The sequence below is a fragment of the Mauremys mutica genome, chromosome 3, assembly GCF_020497125.1.
Source record: "Mauremys mutica isolate MM-2020 ecotype Southern chromosome 3, ASM2049712v1, whole genome shotgun sequence".
NCBI classification, from domain to species: Eukaryota; Metazoa; Chordata; order Testudines; family Geoemydidae; genus Mauremys; species Mauremys mutica.
In genome coordinates this window covers 155,009,625-155,030,192 of record NC_059074.1, presented here as the reverse complement: position 1 = coordinate 155,030,192, position 20,568 = coordinate 155,009,625, and positions in this window count along the sequence as shown.

Genomic DNA, 20,568 nt, shown 5'->3' with positions numbered 1-20,568 from the left:
AATCAATATTGTGCCGTCGCCAATGTTAAGCAAAGTGCAGCCCTGTCAACTGATTGGAGATTTTATTCAAGCGAGAGCTGATGCCTAGCACCGGTCTTAACAGTTTTTTTTGTTTGGTTGGTTTTTTTTTGCTAGGCCTGCACCGATTAGCTCCTCACCACTCCACTGCCCCAAAAATGATTATCTCAGGTTCCAGCCACCACAAGGTGACTCCTGTACCCCATGCTCACACCTCAGTGGGCATTCATGTGAATGGATAACACAATCTCAGATTTCATAAACAATTTGGGTAATAACCATGTCTCCCTGAAAGTCAGGAATGCCTCTGTTTTCAGGGCAAGTCCCTGTCAGTGCTTTGCCCTGGTTTATGTAAACCTCTGCAGTGTGGCCACCTTAAGGAGCTGCCAACCAGCTGAGCTGATGAAATGCACAGCAGATTGGGGGAGCCCATATCCGCTGCCGGATCTGTCAAGTGACAATCACAGAATCATAGAAATGTGAGGCTGGAAGGACCTTATGAGGTCATCTAGTCCAGCCTCCTGCAGTGAGACAGAACCACGTAGGGATAGATCATCCCGGACAGGTGATTGTCTAACTTGTACTTAAAAAGCTCCAATGAGGAGGATTCCACAGCATCACTTGGCAGCCTATTTCAGAGCTTAACTATCTTTACAGTTAGAAAGTTTTCCCTAACATCTAACCTAAAGTCTCCTTTGCTGCAGATTAAGCCCATTACTTCTTGTCTCATCTTCAGTGGACATGGAGAACAATTGATCACCATCCTCTTTATAACAGCCCTTAACATAGCTGAAGATTGTTATCAGGGTTTCTAAACCTTTTATCATTTTTGTTGCTTTCCTCTGGACTCCGTCCAATTTGTGCACACCTTTCCTAAAGTGTGGCACCAAGAATCGGGCACATTACTCCAGCTGAGCCCTCACCAATGCTGAGTAGAGTAGACAATAACCTACCAATTTTTACATATGACACACCTGTTAATACACCCCAGCAAGAAACAACTGCATCACATTGTTGGCTCATATTCAATTTGCGATCCACTATAACCCTCAGATCCTTTTCAGCAGTACTACCACCTAGCCACTTGTTCCCCATTTTGTAGCTGTGCATTTGATTTTTCTGTCCTAAGTGTAGTATTTTGCATTTGACTTTATTGATTTTATCTAGTTGATTTCAGACCAAGTCTTCAATTTGTCAAAGTCATTTTAAATTCTAATCCTATTCTCCAAAGTTCTTGCAACCCTTTCCAGTTTGATGTCATCCATAAATCACCCCCATTGGCTGTTTACCATGTGCCCTGAACTCCTGCCTCTGGGGCTGAGCTGCTCACCTGGCTTGCCATGTCTGTTTCCACCATTTGGGCCTGCAGCAGCAGACAGCTGAACACTGACTCTTTCGTGCAAGTGCAAGTGCTCGTGGGCCTACATACCGCCCCCTTGGACTGACCCCTTCACCTTTGCAACAGGCCCCCCAGCTTTACCCCTTGCTGCTTACCCCATTTGCCCCTGCAGCCTTTGCCCCTCCCCAGCTTCAGTTTGTTTGTCTGTCCCGCCTGTTTCTCTCTACAGCTTTGTTTGCCCTGCCCCAGGCCTGAAGCTAGGCCCTGGTTCCTCTGCCCCACTCCCAGCCTAGTTGTTCCCTTTCCCCCACGGTCCTCCCAGCCCTGATTAGCCCCTCCCGTTTGAGTTTGACCCCTGTATCACTGAACCCCCCACCCCATGTTGTTCTATCCCCCAGTGCCGCTAGAGGAGCCAGAATTCCAATCCGAGTCAGCGACTGAGACCTCCCCCTAAGTCTTTGATAGCCCCCCCAGTCTAGCGCCCTCCTCCCCTGCCTGCAGCCTAACGGGGAGGAGTGGTTGCCCTCTTTCCCTACCCTCCCTCGCTGTTTATCCTCCCACCCCCTCATTATGGTGGGGGACACAACCGGTGAGACCCCTCAAGCTGACCCCGTCGCCCCTCCTCCACCTGCCCCGCGTCCACCCCCCTAGCCTCTACATCAACCGCCGCTGCTGAACCACCTGTTATTGCCCCTGCTGAGGCGCCGGCAGTGGCGAGTATGGGGGAGACCTCCACTGCTGCCACGTCCCTCGCCTCTTCTGATTCTGGGGGAGCCCTCCTAGCCAGCAGGAAAGGCCAGGGAAAGAAGAAGGGTAAGGGCCCCACTAAAAAGACCAGGTCCTCCATGGCAGGGGCTGCCCCCACTGCCACAGCCCTGCCACCAGCCGCGGCATCCCTCCCCGCTGCTCCTTCCACCAGCTCTGTGGGTGCCCCTCCCCCTGCCCCCAGGGCGTATGCCCAGGTGGCAGCGACCCCCCCGCCTGCTGCTACATCATCTCTCCCAACCACAGCCTCTGCTACCATCTATAGCGGCCGGGGCCCCTTCCCCACCTTGACCAGGAAGCACGGCATCCTTTGCCTCCTGGTGTCCGCCTCGCCCCACGTGGAGACCTATGTTCAGGCGTTGGCAAGGGTGGTGAGGTCCACGGCCATCGTGGCAGCCTCCAAGATATACAGAAAGGTCATCTTCTTCCTAGCATTGGAGGCCGCCGCCCAGGAGGCCATAGAGAAGGGTCTGGTGGTGGGGGGCATATTCGTCCCCCTGGAGGACCTGGAAGTCTGGATAGTCCTGACCTCCATCCCTCCCATCCTACCCAGTGCTGCTCTGCTGCCTGCCCTTTCTACCCTGGGGAAACCAATCTCTGTCATCAGCCCTCTCCCACTGGGCTGCAAAGATTCCACCCTCTGTCACGTCCTCTCGTTCCGCCGGCAGGTGCAGCTTCGACTGTTGCCGGCGGCACGTGACGGAGAGGCGCTCGAGGGGTCCTTCCTGGTCCCCTACCAGGGGGCCCATTACCGGGTGCATTATTCCATGGGAGAGGCCTGGTGCTATCTCTGCCAGATGATGGGACATGTCCAGAGGGACTGCCCCTTGGCCCAGCAAGGATGTGTGTCTGGGACCCCCAAGGCCCGGCAAGGTACTGGCCCCGTCATCGCCGGCGCCGCCGGCTGCCTGGCACCTGGAGTCACCCCTCCTCCTTCTCAGTCCACCACTGCTCCCACTCAGGCCCAAGGAGTACCTCCCCCAGTCTGCCCAGATGAGCGGGAGAGCCCCGCCTCTGCTGCTTGCAGTCCGGCGAGGCCTGTGGAGGAGGATGCGGCAAGGATACCACTGGGCATGGGGGAGGGCCCGCCCCAGAGAGAATTTTCCATCTCTCATGCCACTCTACTGCTACCTCCCCGAGTCCCTGAGCCATCGCCCCTGCCCCGCAACCCGACCCGTGTTAGCCAGCCCCTACTGATGCCATGGAGGGCTGGGCCCTAGTGCAGGGGAAGCAGGGCAAGCGGAAGGCTCGAGCTCCGCTCCTTCTCACCGATGCGGAGGCCCCCCGGAAGACCAGGAAGGGGGGCACTGATGCCAAGCCTTCCGCTTTGCCCCCTGGCAACTCCCATTGAGTGGCGGCGGCGGCTGGGGACAATGTGGCAGCACCGGAGGGTACCACCACCCCTCCTCTGGAGTCCCTTCCTACAGAGGCCCCTGATGGATCCCCTCCTGCCCCTTTACCATCTGAAGCCCCTGTGAGCCCCAGAGTGCTGGAAGGTGATCTCCCCTTCATTTATGAGGAGATCGAGGCCCTGGGTCTGACCCCGGTCTCCCAGGGGGAGGACGACCCTCTGCCAGCGGGCCTTGATCTGAGCGACCTCACCCCGGCCCCCCTTTCCCCATGCTCCCTCCCCCAACCGCTGCTTCTGCTCCCGCCTCCGAAGGTCCCCTGGGCTCTTCCATCTGCCCGGCCACAGATGGCACCCCACCAGCAGCTGCCGAACCTACTGAGGTGATGGCCAGTGCCATGCGGCCGGGACCCGAGTCGCATGGGGTAGCCCTCGTAGGTGTGGAGCAACCAACCTCCTTCCCGGGCGAGGACCCCACTGCAGACTGTCCACCTCCCAATGCCGTGGCTGCCACACCAACCATAGAGCCTGAGCCCAGCATCATTGAGGGTCCCCTTCCCACCCCTCAGATCCCTGAGCCGAACTGAGAAGGGCCACCTCCCAGCGGCCCAGCTACTGGGGCTCAGGATCCTGTCTCTGTCCCACTCCCCAACTCTGCTCCTGCCCCCTGCCCCTGATACCAACCCCATCCTTATCCTCTCCACCTCCCATGATGCCATTGCCACTCCTGGGGCCGTCTCCTTCCCTTTTCCAGAGGATGGCCCCCAGGGAGCGGCCTTTGTATTTCCCTGTCCCGACCCACCAGGGGCTGTAATCTTCCCTCCGCTGCCCCCTACTGAGCCGGGGTGTGAGGAGGGCCACGTGGCACAGGTCATTCAGGTGCCACATCGGGGGTCTGCCCCCTGCCTGCTCATCTCGGTGGCCCACGAGGCTTTGACAGGGGCCCCACCGGGGGCAATCCAGAGTCCAGTGACCCGGCCCCCCCATACGCTGTGAGAAGAGCTATGGGAGTTCCTTGCAGACATCTGTGGCTCCTGAAACAAGGTGCAGCTCGCTCTCCAGCAATGGGGGGGGGGGGATTTCCATCAAATCCTCCGGGCCACAAGGGCCTTCATGGGGGAGGGTAAAAGGACTGGGAAGCAGGCCGCTGCAGCCTACCAGCGGGTCCGCCTTTTCCGTGACTCTTTACTCAGCTACAGGGTAGGTCACAGTTTGCTGCTTGGGCCGACGAGGGCCGTGAGCGACCCTGCTGGAGAGGATCCCTCCCCAGCCCTCCTCATGGCACCTATCATCTTCGCAACATTAACACCTGGGGCTATAGGATGGGTCTCCGCAGGAGCCAGGTGCTCTCCTTCCTTTGGGAGGGGGGGTACTCTGTGTTTTTCTTGCAGGAGACCCATACTGATCCAGCCGCCGAAGACAGCTGGCGGCTGGAATGGGAGGACAGGGTCTACTTTAGCCACCTCACAGTTCATACAGCTGGAGTGGCCCAACCTACGGCCCAAGGTGCTGGGGGTCGCCGAGGCTGTGCTGGGCTGTCTGTTGCACCTTCGGGTCTGTATGGAGGGGTTCATGGTCAATCTTGTCAATGTTTATGCCCCGACATCGGGCATGGAGCGGCTGCGTTTCTATCAGCAGGCGTCTGCCTTCCTCGGCTCCTTGGATCCTCACGAGTGTCTGGTCCTGGGCAGGGACTTTAACACTACCCTCATGGAGCGGGACTGCCTGGGTACCAAGCAGCACTCAGCTGCCGTGGATGTCCTCCGGGAGATCGTCAACGGTCACTCCCTAGTGGACGTCTGACGTGACCACCACCCGGACAACATCTTGACGTTCACCTTTGTCCGGGTGGAGGCCCATCAGTCGCATCACTCCCTGTTGGACCGCATATATCTGTCATGCTTCTACCTTTCATGGGCCCACTCCTCCAGCATCCGGCCGGCCCCATTTTCAGATCACCATCTAGCCACCATGATGGCCTCTCTCTGTGCAGAGAGGCCGGGGCCGGCCTATTGGCATTTCAACAACAGCTTGTTGGAGGATGTGGGCTTTGTGGCATCCTTCCAGGAGTTCTGGCTGGCCTGGCAAGGGCAGAGGCGCACCTTTCCCTCAGCATGGTGGTGGTGGGATGTGGGGAAAGTGCGTGCTCGGCTCTTTTGCCGCAACTACACCTGAGGCACCAGCCAAAGGAGGGATGCGGCGATAGAGCAGTTGGAACGGGAGGTCTTAGAGCTGGAGAGGCATCTGGCCATCAGCCCTGAGGATCCATCCCTCTGCGGAGTGTGCCGGGAGAAGCAGGAGGAGCTCCGGGCCCTTGAGGACCCTCGGGCCTGGGCTGCCTTTGTTTGATTCCTCATCCGCCTCCTTCAGGAGATGGATTGTGGCTCCCGCTTCTTCTATGCCCTGGAGAAAAAGAGGGGGGCCAAGAAGCATGTCACCTGCCTCCTGGCAGAGGACAGCACCCCTCTCACAGATCTGGCGGAGATGTGCGGGAGGGCCAGGGCCTTCTACTCAGGCCTTTTCTCCCCGGATCTGACTGATCCTAATGCTTGCAGAGTGCTCTGGGATGGACTCCCAATGGTCAGCATGGGTGACCAAGACCTAGAGCTGCCTCTCACTCTGGCCGAGTTCTCGGAAACCCTCCGCTGCATGCCCACCAATAAATCTCCGGGCATGGACGGGCTGACTGTGGAATTCTACCGCGTGTTGTGGGATGTGACCGTCTGGGCCGAGTCCTTGCAGAGTGGGGTCCTCCCTCTTTCGTGCAGGTGAGCCGTGCTTGCCTTATTGCCGAAGAAGGGAGACCTCCGTGACTTACGGAATTTGCGTCCTGTCTTGCTCCTCAGCACGGACTACTAAATCGTAGCCAAGGCCATCTCGCTGCGGCTAGGGTCCGTGCTGGTGGATGTGGTCCACCCAGACCAGACCTACACCATCCTGGGCCGCACCATATTTGATAATCTGTATCTGGTCCGGGACCTCTTGAAGCTTGGGTGTAGGGATGGTCTGTTGTTTGCCCTCTTGTCCCTGGATCAGGAGAAGGCGTTCAACAGGGTGGACCATGGGTATCTCCTGGGCACTCTGCAAGCGTTTGGCTTTGGACCCCAGTTTGTGGGTTTTCTCCAGGTGCTGTATGCTTCCGCAGAGTGTCTGGTCAGGCCCAACTGGACCCTGACCGAACCGGTCAGCTACAGGCGAGAAGTACAGAAGAGGGTGCCCCCTCTTGGGCCAGCTGTATGCTCTGGCTATCGAGCCCTTCCTCTGCCTCCTCCGCAGGAGGTTGACGGAGTTGGTGCTGCGAGAGCCAGAGCTGCAGCTGGTCCTGTCGGCGTACGCCAATGACATGCTTCTCGTGGTCCAGGACCCGGGTGACTTGGCGCAGGTGGAGGCTTGCCAGACCGTGTACTCAGCAGCGTCCTCCGCCCGGGTCAACTGGGTCAAGAGCTCTGGCCTGGTGGTCGGGGACGGGTGGCAGGCAAGCTCCCTCTCACCCATGCTTCAGGCCATCCAGTGGAGCACTGGTCCGATGCTCTCTCTCGGCGTTTACCTTTCTGCCACGCATCTGTCTCTGCCGGAAAACTGGTACGGTTTAATGGGCAGGGTGACGGAGAGGCTCTGGAAATGGACAGGACTACTCTGGTGCCTATCCCTCTGAGGGAGGGCACTGGTGCTTAATCAACTAGTCCTGTCCATGCTCTGGTACCGACTCAACACCCTGGTCCCGGTCCCGGGCTTCCTGGCTCACCTCCGGACGGTAATTCTGGAGTTCTTTTGGCCAGAACTGCACTAGGTCTCTGCAGGGGTCCTCCACCTGCCCCTGGAGGAGGGGGGACAGGGCCTGAAGTGTCTATACACTTAGGTCCATGTCTTCCGCCTCCAAGCCCTGCAGAGGCTCCTTTATGGTGCAGGTAGTCCGGCGTGGAGAGTGCTGGCACACGCCTTCCTGCACTGCTTCCGAGGACTCCGATACAACCGGCAGCTCCTTTATCTCCATCCGAGAGGTCTTCCGCAAGGCCTCTCTGGGCTGCCGGTCTTCTACCAGGACATCTTCCAGACCTGGAAGCTGTTCTCAATGACCAGATCCATGGCGGCCACCGAGGGAGCAGATCTCCTTATGGAGCTCCAGCTACACAACCCCAGGTCCATGTGCAGGTAGTGGAGTCCCCTGGGTGTGCCAGAGGTTTGTCCTGGCAGAAGTCACCAGGGTCGGAGACCTCCTGGACTATGACCAGGGAGACTGGCTGGATCCCCTGACGCTCGCTCAGCGCATGGGGCTCTTCAGGCCTCGTGCTCCCCAGCACGTACTTCAGGAGGTGGGGGCCGCTTTGCCGCCCGCTGCTCGGGCCTACCTTGACCGGGTCCTGTGAGAGGGCACGCTCCACCCACCCTCCACCCCAGGCCCTCCAGACCTTTTCATTGGACCCCTGCCCCGTGGACCCAACCAGCCCCCCTGCCCCTTCACCGTGAGCTGGCTGCACAATCTACAGCCAGTCCACTTCCAGACCGTGCCAAGGAAACATCTATACACACTCATGCTCCACACCCTTCACTTCCTCACCCTTGCGTCCCACCCCGACAAAGTGGCGGGACCTCCTGCCACCTCTCGAGGGTGAGGAGCCCCGGTGGGCCAGCTTATACTCCGCCCTGGTCCCGAGGCCCACCGGGGATATCAGTTGGCAACTCCTTCATGGGACTGTGTGCACGGGTGTGTACTTGACATGGTTTACTTCTATCCTGGACACCTGCCTCTTTTGTGGCATGAGGGAAATCCTGGCGCACATTTACTTGGAGTGCACCAGGATGCAGCCCCTATTCTGGCTTCTCACAAATATCTTGTTAAGATTTTGGTTGCACTTTTCCCCTCACCTTTTTATTTATGCACTCCCTATCCATGGCCCCACAAAGCCACGGGACCTCCTGGTCAACCTCCTCCTGGCCCTGGCTAAAACGGCCATCTACAAAACCAGGGAGAGGAGATTGGCTGATGGGGTCTCCTGTGACTGTGGGGCCTATTTCCGATCCTCTGTTTGTTCACACATCTGGGTAGAGTTCCTCCAGGTGGCGTCCGCTGGCTCCCTTGACACCTTCGAGGAGTAGTGGGCGCTGTCTGGGGGTTCTTTGCTCGGTGTCCCTGTCAGGTTCCCTTTGTTTGACTCTTTGACCTCACTCCCGTCCCTGTGATGTCATTAGTTGTCCCCCGGAATTATTTGGTTTCCAGGCCTTGTGGATCCTCCCCTTGGGCTGGGCAACATACAGAGGTTGATGAGCCTGCTACAGAGGTTGATGAGCCTGGGCTAATTGAGTTGGGTTTTTTAGTTCAGGAGGCTCATGTTTTTAGGTCCAGATAGAACAGGTTTGATTCCCATTGCTGAGGACCCATCCTGGAGAGTGGACACTACATATGCAAGAGAAACATGGAACACAGGAGACAGTGTGCATCTGGTAGGAATACCAGAGGAAGCCTTTTACAATTAATGAACATAAAAGAGGCAGAAGTATAGAGAGACAAGTGAAAGGATGGCACCCTGTCCTCCTCTTTGTAACTGGTGCAATGCTGGCAGTGTTCATCCCCATCTAACTCCATGAACCTCTTTCCTTTTATAGAGTGAAAGAGGAGAAAATTATCATCCCACAATTAATTTCACTATGTGTTCTGTTTTCCATATCTCATCTTACCAAGTCACTTATGGAATTTATTTAAAGTTAAAAGGATTTCTAACCCAGTAATTATTAAGAACACCTGTTGCCACTAGTACTTCCTAGTGAGTTAAAAACATCTTTTAATAGGTCATTATTTCATTCATCAATTCATCACAGAAAACATCTGCAACAAATACCTGTTATCAATCACAGAATATGTGTGTGCTTATGATCCAGTTATCAATTACCCAGTCTTGTTTATGACATACTTCTGTAGATATCTTTCATTCATTTTGAGAGGTCCTTTTTCCTGGACATCTGGATTTAGAGGCACAGGGAATAATAAGCTATAGTCAATATTTAATGACAAATTCCTGAGTGTTGTTCACATACTAAGTTCAGGTTAAGGGCAGAACTTTCAGCTTCCTAGGTAGGGGGGACTAAATACACAATAGAAAAAGGATTCTGGTTAGCATATAAAATAATGGATTTTAATATACAAAATCATAAAAAGTTAATATTTACTAACATGGGCTAGTTAAGTGGGGCAGTACCTGCTCATACCACCTGTGGATTCAGCACAGAATGCGTTTGTAACACACATTCACCAGTGGGTTCCATAATCACTAGGAAGCTACAAGCAATTCCAGTCACCCCTAGTCAGTGTTGAGACATGCTGCCAAAAGTAGTGGTGTTGAGGAAGCTTGAGCTACAAATGCCTGGGCTCTACTCATCCTGGGGATGCACAGAGGCCTTAAGGCTCTAGAACGTTCAATCTGGAACGTTTCATTGCCCCCCCCCCCCCAATTTACTTAACATTTTAGAAAAAAAACCCAAACCTTTAAAGATGACAGAAGCAGAACTGCAGATGCATTAGCTCAGCCTAGAGCATGTAGTGGCACCAACCAAAGAACAGGGGCAGCAGGTTTGTATAATTTTTGATGGTGCCCAGAACAGGTCCAAGTACTTCCGCCCCCTTCCCCCCCCTCAACACCTGCCTAAGGCTCTGGGAGGGAGTTTGGGTGTGGGAGGGAGTTTGGGGTGCAGGCTCTAGGGGGAAGTTTGGGTGCAGGCTCTGGGATGGAGTTTGGGTTCTGGATGCAGGCTCTAGACTGGGGCAGGGGGTTGGGGTGAGGGGGTGTGGGGCATGGGGAGTTTGGGGTGCAGCAGGCTGGGGACCAGAGAGGAGAACTGCCCAGCCCTCTCCCCCCTGGCAGCCCCCACCCCCCGGCATGACCCTCACTCAAGCCCGCTCCCCCCCAGCTGTTGCTCAGGAGGCCCAGCCAGGATAAGCCCCCCCACTTGGAGTCACCTACTGGGGGGGCTGCAATGTACTTCCTCCCTTGGCAGGCTCAGCAGCTGCCTCAGCCAGCCCCTGGCACTGCTCCCTTGTAGCCAGCAGCGGCCGGCTAAGGAGCACAGTGTGGAGCTGCAGGGGGCAGCCGCCTGCTGCCCAGGGCAGACAGGGATACTTGGGGGGGTGGGGGTGGGGGAAGAGGCAGGAATGCTTGGGCGAGGTGCGTGGGGGCATCAGGCGAGGTAGAGGAGAGACCCAGCCCAGAACATTGGTGGAGCCAGTGTAGCGCAGTAAATTGCTCTGCATAGGAATGTGCTACTTACATTACATCTGCTGAAGCCACTGCCCTTCACCCTGCCCTTACTAGCTGTAAGAGTCTGTGGACTGCTTTTGACAGGGGTTAAAAAGTGGCAAAGGGGACGAATCGGAGCAGGGGGGTGGTCAGGGTCTGAGCAGGGGGTGGAAATTGACTGTTCTGGGGGCGGGGTCAAGCAATTGGAGATTAGGAGAGGGGCTAAAGGGCAAAATCAGGGTGGAGGGGGAGGAGCAGGAGTTAAGCTCATGGTGAGGCACTGGCAGAGAGGGTGACAGAGGGCAAAACCCAGCACAGGCAGGGGCACAGGGGGTAACAGTTACCCCAGTGGGGCTGAGACACCAGAGTTTGCAAAAATGGTGGGGGGCAAAGGGGCTTTTTTTATTTCCCCTCTCACAGACAGCACCTCTCAGCATCAGCATCTCAGGGCTGGGTTCTTAAAGGCACAGGCTTCCCAATGCCTAGTCAATGCAGCTCCTCTTTGTCTGATCTAACCTACTGAGGTTATGTCTACACTACAAAGTTCAAAGTACTGCCATGGGTGCCAGTGCTCCTGGTAATCCACCTCGACGAGGGGATTAGCTCTGAGCACTGGGAGCCAAGCCTGTCCACACCAGTGCTTTAAAGCGCTCAAACTTGCTGCACTGGGGGTGATGGTGGTGATTTTTCACACCCCCGAGCCAGCAAGTTAGAGCGCTTTAACTTGCCAATGTAGAGAGACTTAACTCAGTGAAACATTTTACATATATCCCCTCAGAAGCAAAGAATCCCTTATCACTGTATCTGAATGCAGAGTCTCATAGCAGTTTCCCAAGTTGTCTTATCTGCTGCTGGGATTCCCTGAATTCCCTGAATTTTTATTTCTAATTTTTCTTATTTTTCGAGCAGATGTTTATTCTGTTGGATCATCTGACTTCCACTTTGACTGAATCTCTGGCCTAGTGTCAAAACTTTGTTTTGAGTCAATCCACCAATGGGGATTGTATTTTTGCAACTGTTATTTTGCCTCTCAGTCTAGCCCTTAGTGTTTTTCTGCATGCCATTGTGTACAACTTGATTCTCAAATATTCAGTAAAGGTAGGACACTGGTCTCCTATAACATCTTTCTCCCTGGAAAAAAAATCTATTGTAATTTTTGCGGAAAATTAGAACTGCCATCGTGGGTCAGACCAATAGTCCACCTAATCTAGTATCCTGTCTTGTGACAGCAGCCAATGCCAGGTGCTTCTAAGGGAATGATCAGACCAGGCAATGACTCAGTGACCCATCCCATTGTCCACTCCCAGCATCTGGCAGTCAAAGGACAGTTTAGGGACATGCAGAGCATGGGCCTACATCCCCGATTATCTTGGCTAATAGCCAATGTACTTATCCTGAGGGACTGATCTAATTCTTTGTTCAACCCATTCATAATTTTGCCTTTCAAAATATAATGAACACACATCTACAACCCCAAGATACCTTTACAACTACAAAAATTCTAAAATCACGAGTTATACACCCTCCAGTCAAGACATTTTACTAAATAAATGATTTCTTTTTTATGTGCCTCTTTGTTCCTGAGCCTGTAGGGTGCAGTAAGGCCAGTTCCAATGCCTTGAGCCTAAACACCTGAGTGAATCTTAGTCTACCCTCGTACTGTTCCTGTTTCCTCTCCCAAACATTTCATATAGCTAGGCCATAGCTACACTTTAAGTGTGGGTTAACTCACGTTATGTCAGCATAGAGTAACTACGGTTACTATATCACTTGTGTGCCTCCTGGACTCCTTGTCTCAGCAGTCGGGGTACTCACCAGAAGCACTTGTATAAATTCAGAGTGAGGTGCACCATGAATAGATATCCCACTGTCTACCCACTGTATTTTGGGAAGCTTTGGTTTGGCAGTGTATGCTGGGTACCAAACAGGTCAGACAGGGTTGTTGTGGCCATGGGATCCAACTTCCTATAATGCATTGTTAACCATCCACTAATGTTATATGTATGCCATACATCAACATATACATAATGTTTACACCTTTTTTTCTAAACCCACCAACCTGCCTGGCCCTCCTTACTGACTGCCATCTCACACAGAATCATGGAGCTTGCCTGGCTCTGCACTATTGTCGTGAGCATTTCAACCCAAAGGTCCATGCTCCTTTACAGTTTGCAGATCAGGAAACAAACATGTGGGGTCTGAAATTATACTCTACATTCTTTATGAAAATATGCTTATGATATGGATATGACATAGCTAATATATACTTTATGCAAGATGGCTGATGTGGGATATCGTTGCAAAACTTAAGACCTATTGACTTGTGTTTGTCCAATCTGTATGCATGTAATGTTTGTATCTGAGGCTAGAAATATTGACCATGTCTCTGTATTTCAAATGTGCTCTGTTGGATGAGGCCAGACAATGTTAGTGGCTTATTGAAGGAATGCACAAACACACAAAGATTACCCCAGGAACTGTGTGCAATAGAAACCTTTGAACGATAGTGCTATACAATGGGGACTACTTGACCAAGATCAGAAAACTCTACACAGTGGGTGCTGTTTGAACCAGGTCACAGCAAAAGAGCCTTCCAGAAAGGGGTGGGGGAAAAGAAAGGAAAGGTGGACAATGACAGCCTACAAAAACAACCAGAAACACCTGAGGTACAAAGACTGAATAGTGAGAAGTGATTGTCCCAGCAATCTGGATGATGGGGAGATAGACACTTCAGCTCAGGTCAGCATACTGAGAACGAAGGATCTAACATTATCAACCACTGAGAATAATCCAGGTGTGTATAATATACCTTGTGTCCCCATTATGCCTTTTTCTCACTGCTAATAAAACTAATGAAAACACCGCAAGACAAGTTACGTTTTAACAGTTAAGACAAAGGCTAAAGAAAATATCTCAAAAATTAAATGAGAGAGCAATGAGGTGACATGTGAGTACCACAGGTTTGAGTGTAATTTTTGTGGTGATAAATACACATAAGGCGCAAAGAGGTAACAGTGACAGAAGTGGAAGACTGTATAAAGCACAATGGTAGATTTTCTGCCTATGAGCTTGCTTTTCAAAGGAATTAAGTATTTCACATACTGTTTATAATGCTGTTTACTACTCTCAATGTTTTGTGTGCATTCAGTTTTTTTGTATCACCTACTATGCAGTGAAAAGGGACTAATAAAGATTTCTTTTTAAATGTTCAGACTTTCATTAAGGGTTTTTCATGCAATAGCCATGAAATTTCACTTGCAAAATGTTTTTTAAACAGTCCTGAAAATATAGGAATGTGGGGTTGGTTCTATCATCTCCCAAAAATGTGTTTGGTATCTAGTGTTTGTCTAATCATGGTGACTAAGCATCTTGCCATACAGCAAAAGTGTCACTTAAGATTTCTTGAGTAATAAACATGTACATAAGGCTGTGACACTGGCCCTAAACCATGGTGGATTTGATTTAAACCAAATTAATCAAATTAAATCATAATTTACATCACTAGTCAGGAAGACTCGATTTAATCATGGTTTTCTACATAAAAGTGAATTCTTGTTGGGTTTTATAACCTTAATACATATTCTTCACAACTCAGAGTTAGATATAAGTTTAATTTCTAGAAGGTACACACTATACATTTTTAAACAGTGATTTATTTAGAAAACTTAAGAGTAGTTTTACAGCTGTATCAGAAAATGAATGTGTGACATCCTATACATTGGGGGAATGTACCCCATATTCCTCATTTTCATATAATCATGAGCTTACATATAAAGCATGCCTTGTAAGGTATCAGGGGAAAAGGTTAGGCTTAGGGTTACACACCAAACCTGTCCAAAGGAAAGTTTATGGCATATGTTTTTTCCTTTCAGCTTAACCTAGAGATGTACAAAAAAGTTGGGAATACAACATAGCTTCACCAGGCCATACCATCCACAAACCAATGGACTAGCTGAACACACACACACACACACACACACACACACACACACACACACACACACACACACACACACACAAATCCATCAAAATGTAAATTTAGGGTATGGAAAATTACACTATTAATAGAAAGGAGAATGTACTATGACAGAAGCTACAAATTGCTTCAATTTTTTAGTACATTGAACTCAACTTGTCTTTTATTTCAAATAAAAGGAATTCTCACTGCACTATGATGGCCTCTTTATGCCTTTTCAATTGCATACAATTTGTCTCAGTAAAGACAGTCCTTTCCTCTTCACCCACAAATAATTCATCACCATTTTTTACAGAGCATTGCACAAGTTGGTTGATGACAGTGAGACTAATTGAGATGAATTTCTTGGTGACGTATTTTCTTTGTGAACAAAACCAAAGATGACAACCAAACTTGTCACCCTATTGACTACTGTATGGCTTTGAGGCAAGATTCCCAGACCAAGTCTCAGACAACTACACGGTAAGTGTCCTTCAGCTTTCAGGTGCATATGTTATTCTGTGATTGTTCATTTTACAAACAACTCCTTCTCCATTTGTTTCCAAAGCCAACAGATTTTGAGGAACTCGAAGAATACTACAAAGAGTACATCATGAAAACAAACTAGACGTGATGCTGAAACTAAACTGGCTATTAGTAATATTTCAAAAGCACAATGTCAGAGAAAAACTCAGTTCTCGCTTTTCTGTTTGGGTGCAGCAAAATCAAATACTTTATTATTTCTCCAGTAATTACAATGAGAGAGTGCCATAGGACACAGGGTCGCCCCAGTCCCGGACAGGTCTCTCAACTGGTAAACAATTACAGCAAGCCTTTATACCTTTGTTACAAACAATTACTAGCAATAATACAGATGGTAAAAAGCAACAAATACATTTTGTTTATACATAAGCCTTTCTGCTATCTTATTTGTCTCACTCCTAAGAAAAGCAAGCCTGCATATTTGGTTATCAGTGCAAGGTCGTAATAACTTTGTACACAGTTCTTTCCCTATGTCTCACACTATCCTTGCTTCTAGAAGTCTCACGTCATTAGGGTCACAGCTAGCCTAACTCTTGCTAACTGAATGACATGCATTAAAATCCCCTTCAAATCCTTGTTAATTCTTTCCCTGCTTCCACAACAAGAAAGGCAACAAATACAGTATGCCAAAACTAAGATTCATAAACATGGGGAAATAACATTCATGGTTGGTGACACTGCCATGTTACTGAATACGAGAAGGAAAACTAGAAAGGGAAGGGCAGCTACAACCTACCTACGTGGGACTATACAAAATTGCCACCGTAGAGGGCAAAAGAGTTAAATTAGAAAACAAGTTAGGGAAAGGTTTAGCAACGTACAGTATCTCCCAACTAAAAGTATTTAAAGAGCCTCCAAAATTAGGTGAGGAAAACATATCACAGAGAAACATGGAAAAGGAACCTGCTGTGGATGACACTGTGAAAACCTCAGAGGTAGGAGAAATGGGAGGCAATGCATCTCACAAGCCTCACAACAGCCAAGTGGAGGTCACGCACACAGAAGTGGAGTAGTGTGTAATGTCAGGAGTTTCAAGCCATCATCCAGGTGATTTCAATGACAGTTGTGGAGGAGGATGAAGATGACAGAGAATGGTTTCTCAAAGATATTGCTTACCACACAGTTATTTTTACAGAATTTGTTGACAACCTTCCATTTATCAAGCATATCAATAGTTTCCATGTAAGAATGGAATGTTTGCAAAAATCATTTCTCTCTTTTGTCCACTACACAACACAAGAGAGGTGGGAGGCACACCAACTTCTATCTAACACCTGGTGATAGATCTAGAGGGGTGAAAAGATCTGCTGCTGAAATCAGAATTCTAGCTGGCCTATTTACTCTTGAGTTAACAGGGCAGGAGAAAGTTGAGAGGACAAACTGGAGGCATACCAGATGATGTAACTTGCCAAAGGTTATACAGCAAGTCAGTGGAAATCCTGGCTCTTATTTCCCTGTACTTTCTTCAGAATCCCAAAGTATAAAATTTCTGGATTTCCCTGGTAAATTCTCAAAAGGCCTGATCAGTGTAATCTCTCTGGTATATTTGTAGAACTGATGAATGATATTTTTTTTAATTGTTCACTCATTAATGTAACTTCATAAGTAAAGTTTTATGAATGAAACATTCATTCATAAAACTGGTTACCCCAATAACTGGCTAATTGACAATTAAGATGCTTATTAAGAGCCATAGCTGTTCTGCCAGTTGCCCTTGTAAGTTTCACTGTCAATCCATTTCCTGCTTAAATCACTGAGGCCTGGTCTACACTACGCATTTAAACCGAATTTAGCAGCGTTATACCGATTTAAACCTGCACCCGTCCACACAATAAGGCCCTTTATAGCAATATAAAGGGCTCTTTAAATCGATTTCTGTACTCCTCCCCGACGAGAGGAGTAGCGCTGAAATCGGTATTGCCATGTCGGATTAGGGTTAGTGGGGCCGCAAATCGACGGTATTGGCCTCCGGGAGCTATACCACAGTGCACCATTGTGACTGCTCTGGAAAGCCATCTGAACTCGGATGCACTGGCCAGGTAGACAGGAAAAGCCCCGCGAACTTTTGAATTTCATTTCCTGTTTGCCCAGCGTGGAGCTCTGATCAGCACGGGTGGCGATGCAGTCCCAAATCCAAAAAGAGCTCCAGCATGGACCGTACGGGAGATACTGGATCTGATCGCTGTATGGGGAGACAAATCTCCAGGCTATGACAGACAGAGGCCACAGCAGGGATTCAGCACAGTGCTGCGTGACAAGCGTAACGGAAAGCCAAAGAATCAAATGGACGCTCATGGAGGGAGGGAGGGGGTACTGAGGACTCCAGCTATCCCACAGTCCCCGCAGTCTCCGAAAAGCATTAGCATTCTTGGCTGGGATCCAAATGCCTGAAGGGTAAAAAACATTTTTCCGGGTGTTTCAGGGTGTATGTCGTCAATTTACACCCTTCCCCCCCCGAAAGAAAAGGGAAAAAATCGTTTCTCGCCTTTTTTCAATGTCATCCTATGTCTACTGCATGCTGCTGGTAGACGGGGTGCTGGAGAGCTAAACAGCAGCATCCTCTCCCCTCCCCTCCCCAGTGGCAGACGGTACAGTGCAGAAGGACTGTTATCCGTCCTCATCATCAGCCCATGAGTGCTCCTGGCTGGCCTCGGTGAGGTCGGCCAGGGGCGCCTGGGTAAAAATAGGAATGACTCCTGGTCATTCCCAGCAGATGGTACAGAACGGCTGGTAACCGTCCTCATCATAGCAACTGGGGGCTGAGCTCCATCAGCCCCCCGCCCCCGTCATGTCTAAAGAAAAGATTCTGTACTGCCTGGACTATCATAGCAGCGGAAGTCTGGTCTCCTCTCCCCCTCTACCTTTTAATGTCCTGCCTGGACTATCATAGCAGCTGGAGTTTCCTCCCCCTCATTTTATCTCACTAAAAAGTCGGTTTCTTATTCCTGCATTCTTTATTACTTCATCACACAAATGATATGGTGACAGTGACAAAAGGCAAAACGGGCTCCATGATTGCCATGCTACGGCGTCTGCCAGGGCAATCCAGGGAAAAAGGGCACAAAATGATTGTCTGCCATTGCTTTCCCGGAGGAAGGATTGTGACGATATTTACCCAGAATCACCCGCGACACTGTTTTTGCATTGGGATCGCAACCCAGAATTCCAATGGGCAGGGGAGACTGCGGGAACTATGGGATAGCTACGGGATAGCTACCTGTCGGATTGTTTTGCATAAGAGTGTGGGAAACTGATATGCAAGTCTCAAGGATGAGGCTCGTTCTTATCTGCTGGGAGGCAATAACAGAATAATAAATTAAAGGGTTGGCCAGGATGTTAAATAGCCAATGAAGTTACAGCTGTGCTTGTTTGTACCTTATTAACCAATTAGCAATTGCTTGATTGCTTGCTTTAAGTGTATAAAGATGTATGCTGGAGAGAAATAAAATGACTCTGCTTTAAATCATATTGATGGTCGAGCTCTGTCCACGCACGCCTGCGCTGCAACAAATGGTGACCCCGACGTGATTCGTATCGAATGAAAGTGTCGGTGGCCTGACCCAGGCGGAGAAGCCCTGAGCCCAGAGGCGAACGGCCAGGAGCCTGAGCCCAGAGGCGGGGAGTGCTTATCCGACGTGACTCGTATCGAGTGATGATAGTGTCGGGAGCCTGAGCCCAGAGGCGAACGGCCAGGAGCCTGAGCCCAGAGGCGGGCGGCTGGGAGCCGCAGGGGAGAGTGCCGGAGAAGCCCCCGGGCGTCCAACAGAGACGCGGTGAGCGGCTGGGAGCCGCAGGGGAGAGTGCCGGAGACGCCTCCGGGCGTCCAACAGAGACGCGGTGAGCGGCTGGGAGCCGCAGCGGGGAGTGCCGGAGAAGCCCGCGAGCGTCCAAAAAGAGAGACGCACCTGAGCCCTGAGGAGAGTGGCTATAAGCCGCGGAGGAGAGGGGCGGCTATAAGTCGCGGAGATAAGCGGCGGCTACAAGCCGCGGAGGAGAAGGGCGGCTATAAGCCGCGGTGGATAAGGGCAGAGCAGCTAACGTGAGTACCGCTGTATCAGCTGAAGAAAAGATAACACAGAAGCCTTTGTTGTACATTATGAACCGACAGGGGAAAAGAATCTCCCCTGCTGCACTATCTTACTTATTAAGAAGAGAGGGGGAGTTGTGGAGGCTCCTCCTGACCGGCCTTCGGGCACAGGACGAGGAGGTGCTCCGCTGGAAGCGAGCCCTGGACGGGAAGACGTTGGAGTGCACGGCGCAGGTAGAGGCTTGTGCCGGGGCCCCGGAGGTCGTTTGGACCTACAGAAGCCCGGAGAAGGCATCCCACGCTGGCTGGTTTGAGCCTGGGACAGTGCTGGGAAAATCATTATGCTTCTCCGGTATGAGCAGCAATAGCTGACACAGGATTTACAGATTAAAAGAAGCCAAGCAGGGAAGGAAAAGGAACAGCATGAGTTAACAAGGCAAGAAAGCTCATTCCTTTTTTTTTGGCCCAGCCAAGGACATTGCTTGCAACTAAGACTTGGCGAACGGCCAAGAGAAAGGGGGGGGCTTGACTGTGCTCAGGCCGCTGGAATAGCTGTAAAACTCGGCCTGGCATTACCGGAATGTGTTAGATTTTTTTTTATGGGTAAAGAAACGCTACAAAAAGACTGACTGCTTGGACCCATGATTTTTACTGCAGAAAGACCCCTCCACATCAGAAGAATTTTTTTACTGATGATTGGCCTATGTAATTTTTTAGTCTTATTGTGCTTCTGAACAGCATGGTAAAAGGACAAGGTAATGTGCTGGTTGAACCTCTCCCTTGTCCACGGACAAATCTATTGTGCCTTTGAATTTTTTTTAAAAGAAGCAAAACCATTACAGGGTGATGTACTCATCATCTCTTCCCTGTAGAATGCTAAACTACATCTGTTTTGGGAAAGAAGAAAAAAAACATTCACTCCACTGACATTGCCAAAGTCCAGGAATTCCTGACCAGAAAAGACATTGAGAACTGATCCTGGTGAAGAGACAAAGAATTGTACACTGGCAGGAAGAAATTTGGGACTCCTGCTGAGAAATGTGATATTAATTGGATTTTGGGTTTATTCTACAGGCTGCGCCCTGTGTTTTGGATAAATCCTTCAGTATGTATAGCCCACCCTAATTGGATTGTAAATGATATGTCCTTATTTTATTGAGGCTGAGAAAGCATTGCCATGGGAGCTAGTATGTTTGAATTTTTGAATGGCCAGCTGATGGCCATTCGGAGTGATTTTGAGCACCAGGATAGCCCACTGCCCTTATAAATATATTAGGAGTACCATCTGATCTGGAGTTGTAAAAATATATTTAGACACTGTTTGAGTAAAAGTGTAAATATTTG